This window comes from Salvelinus namaycush, chromosome 8 (genome assembly GCF_016432855.1).
Source record: "Salvelinus namaycush isolate Seneca chromosome 8, SaNama_1.0, whole genome shotgun sequence".
Taxonomy (NCBI): Eukaryota; Metazoa; Chordata; class Actinopteri; order Salmoniformes; family Salmonidae; genus Salvelinus; species Salvelinus namaycush.
The window spans coordinates 31939000-31955332 of NC_052314.1; positions in this window are offsets into that span (position 1 = coordinate 31939000).

Here is a 16333-nt window from a genome sequence, read left to right on the forward strand (position 1 = left end):
AAGGTGAAATAAATCAAATTAAAATAAAATACTGGCTTGCAATGTTATGTGTAATTCCTATTGGAATCCAGACAGAGTTACAATATCCAATTGTTGGAATTTGAATTCGCCCACAGTCAGGATAATGGAAATTGGTAAAGGAGATTACCTAAACCATTTTAACTCGAACAACCATTTCAGTAAAAGGTGCAATAAATCTAACTAGCTGATTGGATTAGTTAGAAAACGGTATGTTATTTATATTTGTGTACATAACATGAATCAATCAATCAATGCAAAAACACAGATATTAAAAACAATCAAAATAATCTACCAGCAGTAGAGCATGCTGGGAAATATGATAATGATGGGCATGGTTTTGATTTGACTGTTTTACTCTCCACAGTGTAAAAAAAAAACTGGTTATTAACACAAACACTGGGGGTTATTTTACACCACTGGGTGTTCATTCTGGTCTGCCTCCTGAATCAACACTAGAAATGTAACACTGAAAAATCAACATTTGGCAATATGCTTTAGCAATATGGCAATATGCATGTTTTATTATTCCATGCCTCACCATTAAGTGAAGTATTGCCAATACATATTAACAAAGGGGTTACATTTGGTTTTGATATTTACAATTCATGTAACATTTAGTAATCATAATTATTTATGCAACCAGCTGACCATTTTTGGGTACAATTATATTGACGTTGTTGCCCTGCTTTTAGACTTAGAGAGCCTGCCATTTACAATAAGGTAATGTTATGTGACTGATGCTGCCTTTGTCAATTGATTCAGGATCCTACCACTACCCTGCTAACAAACCACTCTCCCTCTCCCGCCACACACTGCACTAAGGCTAAGCATGAACTGAGAAATGCTGATATGACTCTGGTTGTGACCCCATTAAAGTTATTACTACAGTGTGTTTACAGATTTATCCCACATAGGTCTATGATCACCAAAACTCATAAATTCACGACATTAGCTCCTGATAGAGAAGTCCTCTGCTGTAACACTCTCCTCAGGACGTAATACTACGATGCCACCCCTCCACCACTCTATCCCCCTCCATCACCCCCATCCATTTTCTATCATGTTCTCTAATTGCCATGCTCATAGTTTTCCTCTATTTCTTTGCCATGTTGACATACCTTAATAGTCGGCCTGCGTTCCAAATGGCAGCCTAATCCCTGCATAGTCACCTACTTTTAACAAGGGCAATATGGGCACGCATGGGCCCTGGTCAAAAGTAGTACACTATATAGGGAATAGGGTGCCATTTGGGACGGACCCTCAGTCAATCCTGAATGGTCACTCTAGTTGCCTCTGTCATTACGGGACCATTTTCATTCCCTCAATAGAGGTCTGAGTTCCCCTGCATTCTGACAGGGTCCCTTTAAATCATCCTCAAGTGTAATTGCACCCTACTTATCCAAATGGTTCTGGTCTGCCTCTATTTGCCTAAGTGCATTAAGTTCTGGTAGTGTCTCGTGCTTTCAGTAGGTCAGTGAGAGGAAGCGTTGATTTCAGAATTCATGTTTCTAGATAAACCTCCATGACATGATAAAATCACATGCTGTGCCTTTTTATTGCACGTTCTACATGGGACTGCATGGGAGTCTTCATACTAAATGTATTATTCAGAGATGATTACCAAGTAATCACCAAAACCACATAAAATCACAAAAGAGGATCATTTGTTGGTAAGACGTAGATCAGAGTCCATAACAAAAGGGTTGGACACACACACACACACACACACACACACACACACACACACACACACACACACACACACACACACACACACACACACACACACACACACACACACACACACACACACACACACACACACACACACACACACACACACACACACACAGAGAGAGAGAGAGACAGACAGAATCATTGCATCAGCTGGTTGATTGCCAGGCTCAAATCACAGTAACGACAGGGGTATGTCCATTGTGTTGGTTTGACCTTGACTTTCATTTTGGGAAGTTTTGGAAGGTTATTATGTTGTACAGATGCTGTGCTGTGTTTTATGGACAGTCGAATGCCCAAGAGAATACACACGCACTCAAGCAGGCACACATGCACGAATACACGCACATGCTCATGCACAAGCACACACACAGCCCACTTCCTCTTCCTCCCTAGGCAATTTCCCCAGCCATTAGGCTAGAGAGCTAGGGGGCTGCTTGGTGTGTGTGTGTGTGTGTGTGTGTGTGTGTGTGTGTGTGTGTGTGTGTGTGTGTGTGTGTGTGTGTGTGTGTGTGTGTGTGTGTGTGTGTGTGTGTGTGTGTGTGTGTGTGTGTGTGTGTGTGTGTGTGTGTGTGTGTGTTTGTGCATGCACATGTGTGTGAGAGAGTGTGTGTGGTGCATCCCAGGCCCACTCAGTGTCAGAAACACATCACTTAACCTCAACACTCTTCACTCGCCTCTGCTCCCTCCCTGCTCCCTCCAAATGACAAACCAAAAGCCTCTTCCAGTTAGTCCCTGCCCGCCTGTCTTCCCTCTATCGATTTTGTGACAATGGGAAGGTCCGGTGTCAAATCAAGCGGCAAAACACTGCGAGAAAGTTTCAATTACGCTTTTGTGTCTGAAATTAAAGGCCAAAATGGATTCACCCCTCTATCTCTCTATTCTCTGTGAATGTGTCCCAAATGGTACCCTATTTCCTATATAGTGCACCACTATGGGCCATGGCCACATTCTACGGAAGTGCTGTAAATTGGTGGTCTGGGAAAAAATGCACATTTGTATCCTATTTCTCCCAAACTTTCCACACACATCTTCCAACATATGTCAGGTAGACATAGGTAAGATGGCGCCGGAGAAGAAGGCAGACGTTTTACGTGCCCCCAACCGATTGTGTTTTTTTGTTTGTTTATTTGCATTGATTGTAACTTATTTCTTTACTAATTTTGTACATAATGTACATAATGTTGCCGCTACCGTCTCTTATGACCAAAAATAACTTTTGGACATCAGGACTGCGATTACTCACCACAGACTGACAGAATCCTTTTTTCCCTTCATTGAGTCTGACGAGGCCTACGCGAACGAGTCTGACGAGGCCTATTTTCTTTGGAATAGGCCCAGATCCCTGTGATTTGCGTGAAGAGGAGGCGGAGAAGAAGGGGCCAGAGGGCAGGCTGCCTTTTGAGGATTTGGAGGCGATCGAATAAACCCCCACTTCCTTCCATTCGGCTGGCAAACGTGCAATCTTTGGATAATAAAATAGATGACCTACGCGGAAGATTAAACTACCAACGGGACATTCAAAATTTGCAATATCTTATGCTTCACGGAGTCGTGGCTGAACGACAACACAATCAACATACAGCTGGCTGGTTATATACTGCATCGGCAGGATAGAATAGTGGCGTCTGGAAAGACAAGGGGCGGCGGGCTATGTATTTTTGTAAACAACAGCTGGTGCACGATATCTAAGGAAGTCTCGAGCTATTGCTCGCCTGAGGTAGAGTATCTCATGATAAACTGTAGACCACACTATCTACGTAGAGAGTTTTCATCTGTATTTTTCGTAGCTGTTTACATACCACCACAGTCAGAGGCTGGCTCTAAGACAGCATTGAATAAGCTGTTTTCTGCCATAAGCAAACAAGAACACAATCACCCAGAGGCGGTGCTCCTAGTAGCCGGGGACTTTAATGCAGGGAAACTTAAATCAGTTTTACCAAATTTCTATCAGCATGTTAAATGTGCAAAAAAAGAGAAAAAAACTCTGGACCACCTTTACTCCACACACAGAGAAGCATACAAAGCTCTCCCTCACCCTCCATTTGGCAAATCTGACCATAATTCTATCCTCCTGATTCCTGCTTACAAGTAAAAATGAAAGCAGGAAGCACCAGTGACTAGATCAATAAAAAAGTGGTCAGATGAAGCAGTTGCTAAGCTGCAGGACTGTTTTGCTAGCACAGACTGGAATATGTTCCGGGATTCCTCCGATGGCATTGAGGAGTACACCACATCAGTCATTGGCTTCATCAATAAGTGCATGGATGACGTCGTCCCCACGGTGACCGTACGTACATACCCCAACCAGAAGCCATGGATTACAGGCAACATCTGCACTGAGCTAAAGGCTAGAGCTGCCGCTTTCAAGGAGATCTAACCCAGAAGCTTATAAGAAATCCCGCTATGCCCTCCGACAAACCATCAAACAGGCAAAGTGTCAATACAGGACTAAGATCGAATCCTACTATACCGGTTCTGATGCTTGTCGGATGTGGCAGGGCTTGCAAAAAATTACAGACCACAAAGGGAAGCACAGCAGAGAGCTGCCCAGTGACACGAGCCTACCAGACGAGCTAAACTACTTTTATGCTCACTTCGAGACAAATAAAACTGAAACATGCATGAGAGCACCAGCTGTTCTGGAAGACTGTGATCACGCTCTCCACAACCGATGTGAGTAAGACCTTTAAACGGGTCAACATTCACAAGGCCGCAGGGCCAGACGGATTACCAGGACGTGTATTGCGAGCATGCACTGACCAACTGGCAAGTGACTTCACTAACATTTTCAATCTCTCCCTGTCCGAGTCTGTAATACCAACATGTTTTAAGCAGACCACCATAGTGCCTGTGCCCAAAAACACTTAGGTAACATGCCTAAACGACTACCGACCCGTAGCACTCACTCTGTAGCCATGAACTGTTTTGAAAGGCTGGTCATGGCTCACATCAACACCATTATCCCAGAAACCCTTGACCCAATCCAATTTGCATAGCGCCCCAACAGATCCACAGATGATGCAATCTCTATTGCACTCCACACAGCCCTTTCCCACCTGGACAAAAGGAACACCTATGTGAGATTGCTATTCATTGACTACAGCTCAGCGTTCAACACCATAGTGCCCTCAAAGCTCATCAATAAGCTGAAGACCCTGGGACTGAACACCTCCCTCTGCAACTGGATCCTGGACTTCCTGACGGGCCGACCCCAGGTAGTAAGGGTAGGTAACAACACATCCGCCACTCTAATCCTCAAAACAGGGGCCTGCCCCTCAGGGGTGCGTGCTCAGTCCCCTCCTGCACTCGCTGTTCACTCATGACTGCACGGCCAGGCACGACTCCAACACCATCATTAAGTTTTCCGATGACACAACAGTGGTAGGCCTGATCACCGACAAAGATGAGACAGCCTATAGGGAGGAGGTCAGAGACCTGGCCCTGTGGTGCCAGGACAACAACCTCTCCCTCAATGTGATCAAGACAAAGGAGATGATTGTGGACCACAGGAAAAAGAGGACCGAGCACTCCCCTGTTCTCATCGAAGGGGCTGCAGTGGAGCAGGTTGACAGCTTCAAGTCCCTTGGTGTCCACATTACCAACAAACTAACATGGTCCAAGCACACCAAGACAGTCATGAAGAGGGCACGACAAAACCTATTCCCCCTCAGGAGACTGAAAAGATTTGGCGTGGGTCCTCAGATCCTCAAAAGGTTCTAGAGCTGCATCATCGAGAGCATCCTGATTGGTTGCATCACTGTCTGGTATGGCAACTGCTCAGCCTCCGACCGCAAGGCACTACAGAGTGTAGTGCGTATGGCCCGGTACATCCCTGGGGCCAAGCTTCCTGCCAACCAGGACCTCTATACCAGGCGGTGTCAGAGGAAGGCCCTAAAAATGGTCAAGGACTCCAGCCAGTACCGGAGCGCCATGTCTAGGTCCAAGAGGCTTCTAAACAGCTTCTACCCCAAAGCCATGAGACTCCCCCCCCCCCCCCCCCCCCTCCCTTTACAACGCTGCTGCTCTCTGTTGTTATCATCTATGCATAGTCACTTTAATAACTCTACCTACATGTACATATTACCTCAACTAACCAGTGCCCCCGCACATTGACTCTGTACCGGTACCCCCCTGTATATAGTCTCGCTACTGTTATTTTTCTGCTGCTCTTTAATTATTTGTTACTTTTATTTCTTATTCTTATCTGTATTTTTAAAACTGCATTGTTGGTTAGGGGCTCGTATGTAAGCATTTCACTGTAAGGATCACTACACCTGTCGTATTCGGCGCATGTGACTAATAACATTTGATTTGATTTATATTGTATACTACTCACACACTTTGTTTGTATTGCATATTTGAAATATTTAACTGAATTCTTTACCACCCCACTAAATGTATCACTACTGAAACATAGTGGTAAAAGTTGCAGTAAAGGGAGAACCATGCACAGTAGTGATCATTTTGATTAACCTTCTATTACATTTTAGCTAAGTATATTTGCATACCAAAATAATAATAGATTTGACCCGATTTTCAAAACCTTTCAATTGAATTTAGAGAACTATCATCTTTATTGTTCTCTGCAAAATGTTCAATGTTGATTGTATGAATTTGAAACGTATTGATTGATTTAATTACAGTACTTGTGCATCTATTTAATTATGTTGTTAGATGTTAAAATTGTTACTTTACCCGTCTTTATTTTGGCAAAATATCAGGCGTTTTGATGTCATTTGAGGGCTTCCACAATTTACTAATAGTCAACTGGGTGGGGATTCCTATGGGTAATGAGTGATCAGCCAATGATCAGAGTGCATTGTCTTCTTCAAATTGGGTGGCCTATGGTTTGTAAACCAAAGACTAAGGTAATATCCAGGAGAAAAGACCAAGATTTATACCAGGACATTGGTCCCAAGATCCAGATCCAGACCCAGTGAGTTGAGACCATGACAAGTTTAAGACCAAATGTATGTGGTCTTGAGTAGTCACAAGACCAAGACCACTAGATCAAGTGTCTACGGGCCCTTTCTACAATTATTTAAAAAATGTAAGCAGAGTAAACTTGAGTACAGTAGAGCACAGTACAGTATAGTACAGCACAGTACAGTACAGTAGAGTACAGTACAGTAGTAGAGTACAGTACAGTAGAGTACTGTAGAGTAGGTTACAGTACAGTATAGTCGAGCACAGTACAGTAGAGAACAGTAGAGTAACGCACAGTGAAGTACAGTAGAGCACAGTACTAAGTTTTGGCCAAATAGATGTCAATGTTTGGGCTCTTGGAGGGTTGGAGCCCCCCTGCTGGCTATACATCTTAATACTCTACACTTTTTCCTGAAGTGTGCACTTGGCCACTACCCACATTGTAGTCCTCTGTAGCTCAGTTGGTGTATGGCGCATGCAACTTTAATGGCACTGCCCGTGCTGTCACAGACTCCATAATGGCACAGATACAAAGATGAGAACTCTATATATCTCTATGGTGTCAATAGTTTCGGTTGGACAATTTTTACGTATTTTGGACATTAAAGAATCCCCACAGCTAACATATGGTTGGTTATCTTTCATTTGGGCAGAAGTACACCCCAGCAAACATTTTAGTCCCAAAACAGTACTTTACATATTTCTTGATATATTAGATGTTCGGTAGTGACACTTATTAAAAATACATTATTACTGCACTAGCTACGAACGACGGAAACTTACTACAACACTCAGCTCACCAGCAACAGCACTTGGTCTGGAATGTAATTACATGCTAGCATGGCCAGTAGCTAATGATAGCCAGCTGGAACTAGCTAGGTAGCAGCAGTTCTCCATATGAAGTTGAGAAATAGTACATTGTGGGTGGTTCCGAAAATATCTGGAAATAAGTTAATAAATATGGAAAAACGCTCAAATATAACTATGTATGTTGTTATAGGTAACTAGATAGTGACTACAACTAAGTTATTAAGTCTTTGACCACACCGTGTTCTTACATTGGTGAGTAAAAACTCATGCTTCCTACCCTTTAATGTGTGTATTTCGGTAGTGACATCAAAAGCATTTTTTAAATGCATTTTTTAAAATTTAACTTGGCAAGTCAGTTAAGAACAAATTCTTATTTACAATGACAGCCTACCCAGGCCAAACCCGGATGACACTGGGCCAATTGTGTGCTGCCCTATGGGACTCCCAATCACGGTTGGATGTGATGCAGCCTGGATTTGAACGCAGTGACGCGTCTTGCACTGAGATGCGGTGTCTTAGACCACTGCGTAAGTTGTTTAAAAACAAAACAAATGAATAATTAGATCAGTATCTTAAAATGTGATAATATAACAACTCAAAATATTATTTTGAAATAATAGTGTTAAGATATTTATAAAAATGAATAGCTTTATTTTCAGACATGAAGTTTAGGGGTCAGGGTTTAGGACAGCCACCTTTTCAATAGAAATACACTACATGAATAAAAGTATGTGGACACTGCTCGTCGAACATCTCATTCAAAAATCATGCAGGCATTAATATGGAGATGGTCCCCCCTTGCTGCTATAATTCTATAACAGCCTCCACTCTTCTGGGAAGGCTTTCCACCAGATGTTGGAACATTGTTGTGGGGACTTGCTTCCTTTCAGCCACAATAGCATTAATGAGTTCTTCCACGCCAATCTCAACAAACCATTTCTGTATGGACCTCGCTTACACGCTAAGTGCTTCAGCACTCGGCGCTCCCATTCTGTGAGCTTGTGTGGCCTACCACTTCACGGCTGAGCCGTTGTTGCTCCTAGAACTTTCCACTTCACAATAACAGCACTTACAGTTGACCGGGGTAGCACCAGCAGGGCAGAAATTTGACGAACTTACTTGTTGGAAAGGTGGCATCCTATGACGGTGCCACGTTGAAAGTCACTAAGCTCTTCAGTACGGGCCACTCTACTGACAATGTTTGTCTTTGGAGATTGCAATGCTGTGTGCTCAATTTTATACAACTTCTCAGAAACGGGTGTGGCTGAAATAGCCAAATTCACTAATTTGAAGTGTAGGTGTGTAGTGTAGGTGTATAAACAATAACTTTGTACTATATTAATTTAATAACATGTTTGTTATAGCCTCGGATTGAATAAGAACATATCATAATGTAAATAAATCTCCTACATTTTGGAAACAACTGTTTTTTTATATACATTTTTTGGGGGGTGGGACAGCAATTTACACCACTTCTGTAGAATCACCCATATAAGGAATAGGGTGGCATTTGGTAGGGCAGCCTGTTTGTTCTGGCAAAGGCAGAGGTAATGGTCTGGTGGCAGGAGGCTGGAGGAGAGAAGGGTGCTGCTGCATGTTACAGCAGCTGTAAAATATAAACCCTGAAGCTGTTTGTACAGAAAACCAACCTGCTGTTGTTTTGAATGGCAGCATGCTGGATATTTTTCACCTCATTATATTACCGTTCATATTTAAAAGTACACAAAGAATGTAGTGATATAATGTGGACATGATACAGTATAATGTAGATCAAAGTCATTGCGTTAACTGCTCTTACAGCATGCAACTCTGGTTCTTGCTTCATTTTTTTTTTCTCCAGTCACCTACACAGTGATTTGATTACTTTAGGTCCTTCACCTTTTTCTAATGAAGCTAGCGTTGTGCCCTGGCTCTGTCCTAACCTTGACGTTGTTATTGAGCAATGTCACAAGTGCAGGATATTTCTGGAGTCTGACTGTAATGAAAGAAAGTGCTGCTAAAATGATTACTGTTGCACTTAATCATTCTCAGCTAAATTGATCTTATAATCATCATCATCATCTCAGGTATTTCTCTGCCTGAGACAGATGTTGTGGAGTAGTTACAATTGAGTTATTTCACTCAAACAAACAAAAGCCTGTTCTGTTAAATTACACTCTCTATCAGGGAATCAACAATTCAGTAATAAGGAACTGGATGCTTTTAATACACCGTATAATTGATAGATTAATCATTTTTAGAATTACTTTCAAATGTGAAACTCTCCTCTGATCCCCGTGATGCTACTGTTCATTAGAGAACATTAGTCCCATAGACTGCCAGTAAATACTGTCATAACTCTGTCACAACAAACTGTTAGAGAATAACTACGCTCTCTCTCTCTGTGTGTTTCTGTTTGATCCTCACAGAGCAATCAGCCAGTCAGGGGATATTTATAGCTAGCTACCTCAATCTTCACAGCAATTAATATTCCACTTGCAAATGAAGGAGCTCTGTTTTATAATTCCATCAATACATCTGGAGAGGCTGTGTGTTGACTTTGTGATTGTTTTGCTGTTGGTTGGTAAACTTATTTGAGCATGTTACCCAATTCCCCACTGATCTATTGCTTTATCGCTCCACATAAGGGATGCATCCCAAATGGCACCCTATTCCCTAAAAGTAGTGCACTTTAAAGGGAATAGGTTCCATTTGGGAATGCTCACAAGGCCTTTAAAGGGAAGCCCTGTCCATTTATTTGGATTGGAGGGAGGTAGTGATATTTTCCTGGCAGCTTTTAGCCCCAGCAACTTCATTGGCACACACAAATGCACACACAAATGCACACACACACACACACACACACACACACACACACACACACACACACACACACACACACACACACACACACACACACACACACACACAAATGCACACACACACACACACACACACACACACACACACACACACACACACACACACACACACACACACACACACACACACACACACACACACACACACACACACACAGCTCCCATCAGGTCTGCCAATGATCGCTGGACCACATTGGCTAATTACTCACTCAGCCTGGTATTGGCATGTGACCGCACACATATCGATCTCGGTGCTTAGGCTCTGAATCTCAAGCACAAATGAATCAGGCATTCTTTTTGGCGGCCAAAGAAACATATTAAATCTTATTACTCTAGCCCAGCCCCACACCTGACGGTTGTTTTGACAAGCAATTGAAATGTTAGAGTGAGATCAGGTTCAAAATGACATGGCGTGTTGAAAAAGAAAGAAGTGAACAGGAAATATTCAGTGGTTTAGCCTGGAGTTGAGGTGTTTTAGCCTGGATCCCTGATCTGTTTGGACAGTACTGTCTTGTCAACTCTTATGGTCATTGCCATACCCAAACATCAGTAACTGATCTGGAATCAGGCTAGAATCCAGTGTTGCCTACAGAGGAGCTATCATAGATGATAATCTCAGTCTCTGCCTTGGCTGACAGGTTGGTTATCGACAGAGAAGGGTTTTTATGAGATGCTATCTCCACATGGCACTGCTCCTAAACATGACAGTGACCGACCCTCTCCAAGAAATAACGTTAGACTGAGCGGAATTATTCTATCCTTAAAATAGGAGTATTGGCCCCTTATTCACAAAGTGTCTCAGACTAATGTTGATCTAGGATCAGGTCCCCCCTTTTATTAATTATGATATATAAGGAAAAACTGATCCTAGATCAGCATTCCTATTCTGAGATGATTTGTGAATGCAGACCCTGATGATTCTAGATGGTTCTCAGTCAGTCTGAGGGTTTTCAAACTGCATTGGTCTCAGTTGTCCACACTTTTCCCTGAGGATATAAAATCCTAGGATTGGTGTAAGAGTCCATGCTTACACCAATCATATAGGCTGTGGAGTAGTGCGGAAGTGAACACTTCAAAGAAAAGTCTGGAAAATTGGGAAACAGGGTAGGTCTCTGAGGAGAGAGGGAGAGAAGGCTGATGAAGTTTGACTTATATTTGAGTAACATAGGGAGGGCTAGTGGGCTATCTGCTCAATCCGCCCCAGCTTCACCCTGCTTTAACCCTTGGATCTAGAATGAGATTTATGCAAAGGATAGTGGTCCATTGTATACCGCAGTAATGTGGTGATTTGCTTTTCTTCTAAGAGTCTGTCACTAGCCCGATGCCTGTCTGAATTTCAGAATTCTCTTCTGGGACTTCAGGGACATTTTTATTTAGAAAGACATATTTAGCATAAGGAATTTTGTGTGGATGAGACCTGTTCGATGTGTACTCTGAGTGAACTCCTTAAACAGTTTTTTACTACAATACCAGACATCTTACAGAATGGTGTTGTCTGCGTAGAGGTGGATCAAAGAATCACCAGCAGCGAGAGCGACATCATTGATGTATACATAGAAGAGATTCGGCCCGAGAATTGAACCCTGTGGTACCCCCATAGAGACTGCCAGAGGTCCGGATAACAGGCCCTCCGATTTGACACACTGAACTCTATCGAAGGAGTAGTTGGTGAACCAGGCGATGCAATCATTTGAGAAACCAAGGCTGTTGAGTCTGCCAATAAGAATGTGGTGATTGACAGAGTCGAAAGCCTTAGCCAGGTCGATGAATACGGCTGCACAGTAATGTCTCCTATCGATGGCGGTTATGATATAGTTTAGGACCTTGAGCGTGGCTGAGGTGCACCCATGACCAGCTCTGAAACCAGATTACATAGCGAAGAAGGTACGGTGAGATTCAAAATGGTCGGTAATCTGTTTGTTAACTTGGCTTTCAAAGACCTTAGAAAGGCAGGGTAGAATAGATATAGGTCTGTAGCAGTTTGGGTCTAGAGTGTCTAGGGCCAGGTCGATTAGAAAGGCCTGCTCGCTGAAGTGTTTTAGGGAGCGTTTGACAGTGATGAGGGGTGGTCGTTTGACCGCAGACCCTTTACGGATGCAGGCAATGAGGCAGTGATCGCTGAGATCTTGGTTGAAAACAGCAGAGGTGTATTTGGAGGCCGAGTTAGTTAGGATGATATCTATGAGGGTGCTCGTGTTTATGGATTTGGGGTTGTACCTGGTAGGTTCATTGATAATTTGTGTGAGATTGAGGGCATCAAGCTTAGATTGTAGGATGGCCGGGGTGTTAAGCATGTCCCAGTTTAGGTCACCTAGCAGCACGAGCTCAGCAGATAGATGGAGGGCAATCAATTCACATATGGTGTCCAGGGCACAGCTGGGGTCGGGGGTGGGCTATAGCAAGCGGAAACAGTGAGATACTTGTTTCTGGAAAGGTGAATTTTTAGGAGTGGAAGCTCGAATTGTTTTGTTACAGACCTGGATAGTAAGATAGAATTCTGCAGGCTATCTCTGCAGTAGATTGCAACACCGCCCCCTTTGGCAGTTCTATCTTGGCGGAAAATGTTATCGTTAGGGATGGAAGTTTTGGGGTTTTTGGTGGTTTTCCTAAACCATGATTCAGACACGGCTAAGACATCCGGGTTGGCAGAATGTGCTACAGCAATGAATAAAGCAAACTTAGGGAGTAGGCTTCTAATGTTAACATGCATGAAACCAAGGCTTTTACAGTTACAGAAGTCAACAAATGAGGGCACCTGGGGAGTAGGAGTGGAGCAAGGCACTGCAGGTCCTGGATTAATCTCTACATCACCAGAGGAACAGAGGAGAAGTAGGATAAGGGTTCGGCTAAATGCTATAAGAACTGGCCATCTAGCAAGTTCGGAACAGAGAGTAAAGGGAGCAGGTTTCTGGGCACGATAGCATAGATTCAAGGAATAATGTACAGACAAAGGTATGGTAGGAAGAGAGTACATTGGAGGTAAACCTAGACATTGAGTAATGATGAGAGAGATATAGTCTCTAGAGACGTTTAAACCAGGTGATGTCATCGCATATGTGGGAGGTGGAACAACATGGTTGGTTAAGGCATATTGAGCAGGGCTAGAGGCTCTACAGTGAAATAAGACAGTAATCACTAACTAGGACAGTAATGGACAAGGCATACTGATTTTAGGGAGAGGCATGTGTAGCCAAGTGATCGTATGGGTCCAGTGAGTGGTTGGGCTGGCTGAGGACACGGCGATTCAGACAGTTAGCAGGCCGTGGCTAGCAAGCTAGCAGTTAGCAGGCCGGGGCTAGCAAGCTAGCATAAGGGCCTTAGAGGGACGTCGCGATGAGGGAAAGTCTGTTTTTGCCTCCTCGTGTGGTGACGTCGATAGACCAGTCGTGGAATTAGTAGGTTTCCAAGTACTAGAGGGGTCCAAGTCCAATTGGCAAAATGGGTATAGTGGTCCAAGAAACTGGCCGATGGAATGGCTAACAGTCCAATATGCTCTAGATAGCTAACAGGCCTTCAGGGGTCGTCGCGCCTGAGGGGCCTGTTGGGATTCTCGGGCAGATTATGTCGGTATTCCAGTCATGAAGGATAGTGGGGTTCCGTGCCCCGTACCGGCAGTAGAAGGGGTCCGGATATTGTAGCCGAGGAGTGGGCTTCAGGAGTATCCCAGGAGCCCTAGCCGGGAGATGGGTCTAGCATGGGCTAGCTCCAGGCTAGTTGGTGCTTGCTCCGGGACGGAAACGTTAGCCAGGAGTAGTCAACCCGGGTTGTGGTTAGCTAGCTGCGATGAATCAGATGAAAAGGTTCAGAGTTTGCGGTAGGAATCCGGCTATATATGGAGAGATAAATAGGCCCGGTATGCTCTGGTTTGAAACGCGTTGTACGAACTGGCGAGAGCTTTCCGAGCTAAAGGTTAGCTGATGACCGCTAGCAGTGGTTAGCTGACTGATAGCTGGTAGCTAGTTAGCTAGCTAGCTTCAGTTGAGGTATTCCAGTTCAGAGGTAAATAGAAATACTTTAGAAAAAAAACAGATCCACACCTCATTGGGTGAGGCGGGTTGCAGGAGAGTATTTTGAAGTTGAGGTTTAGGAAAAATATTAAAAAGAATGTGATGAAAAATATATAAAAATATATATACATGGGACGAGACAAGACAAAGACGTCTGACTGCTACGCCATCTTGGATTGGATCTTCTAATGATAGCATAGTACTATTAAGAGCTTATTTAGAGTGTTTCTCACTAATATGTTTGCTCATAATAAACTGAATGACGTATTATGTGTTATTAAGTTAGTTTATGCAGCGGTTACATTTTTTAAATTCACTTTTAGAGTCTCCATCAAAAAGTTAAGGCATATGGTAAGCTACGTAGCCTAAGGTTTGTGTCATTTTGTGTGAGTTAGCAAAAAATAAAAAAATAAAACTAGATGCCTTGGTTCCTTCCCAGTAGATTTATGTGAGGTCATTTATGTAGATTGGTTGACCGCCAGTGGGAAGCAGGATTTAAATGTAAGTCAGCAGCGTGATTAACGGATAATGACAGACCTGGGTGTCGATATGTTCTCCACTCAGATTTGTAGTGTGGGCAGGATCGCCGAATATATCACTCACTATAAAGGGAGGGAGTCAGCCTAGGGAAGGGAGAGAGAGAGAGAGAGAGAGAGAGAGAGAGAGAGAGAGAGAGAGAGAGAGAGAGAGAGCATAAGAGAGAGCGGGAGAGTGTGGGGGAGAGAAACCAACCAAGAGGCCACAACTGTTGTTTTTTGTAAAACAAGAAAAATAGACTCCTCTGATGCCTTTCGTGCGGAGCCAGACGGAAGTTATTTCTCATTTTAGTGGCTCTCTCAGTAAATACCATGCCTGGGCGTCTGTGGTCCTGGCTTGAACCCTAGCGTGACCTCCCTCTCCCCTCGCTTCTCTCTGATGATCCTCCCATGGTTCTGTGCTCAAGGCTGTCCAGGAAGTCGGGACGCCGTTGTGAGGTAGGCTTCATCCCAAATGGCACTTTATTCCCTATATAGTGCAGTTATTTTGACCAGAGCCCTATGGGTATATAGTGTATAGTGCACTATATAGGGAATAGGGTGCAATTTTTGATTTAGCCGCCGCAGAGTCCAGGGCCTGTAATTCACAGCCTGCTAGATCGTCTGACACACAGTATTGATTTTTGTTCCCCCAATCTCCAGGAGAGAAGCAAAGAAAAGATTAAAAACACTGTCAGTTTGGAGTTGAATAAGAATGCTGCACAGGGGAGATACCTTGGAGAGCAGGGGGTCAGGGCTGAGGTATGTCTCCTTATGGGTTTCTTGGCCCCAGCTCCAGCCCCATGTCTTTAAATGTTGACTTTATTTAACTAGGCAAGTCAGTTAAGAACAAATTATTATTTACAATGACAGCCCAGTTTAGGAGCAGAACAACATATTTTTACCTTGTCAGCTTGGGGATTCAATCCAGCAACCTTGCAGTTATTGGCCCAACACTCTACCCACTAAGCTACCTGCCACCCCACCTCTCTTCAGAGAGTTTGGCCCATAGAATTATGAATTAGGATAATAGAATGGACATTAACCTTCTGATAGGATAAAAGTATCTATTTTGGTCAACCATGGTATTATCTAGTTGGTCAACCATGGTTTGCAGTGCTGTGATATGATATTGTGTAAACTAATGAATTTGAAGAGTTTATCTGCACTATATGTTTGTTAGCTAGCTAGCCAGACTGTTTTTATTTAATATTTTAAATGCCAACATTCCATTCAAACAATGCAGTCGATCCAAAGCCATAAACTGGCTGAAATCAGTTGATGATAAGACTTAGACAAATGTAAATGCAACAAGTACTGACATTGTATAATGTAATAACACTCACAATTTCTGATATATCGTATGGTTTACTTCTATTTTCCTGCATAAGTACAATCAGGACTATGCCTCTACTGCCTTTATTTCCAATTAGACTAGTTTGGATTTCTCCCTGAC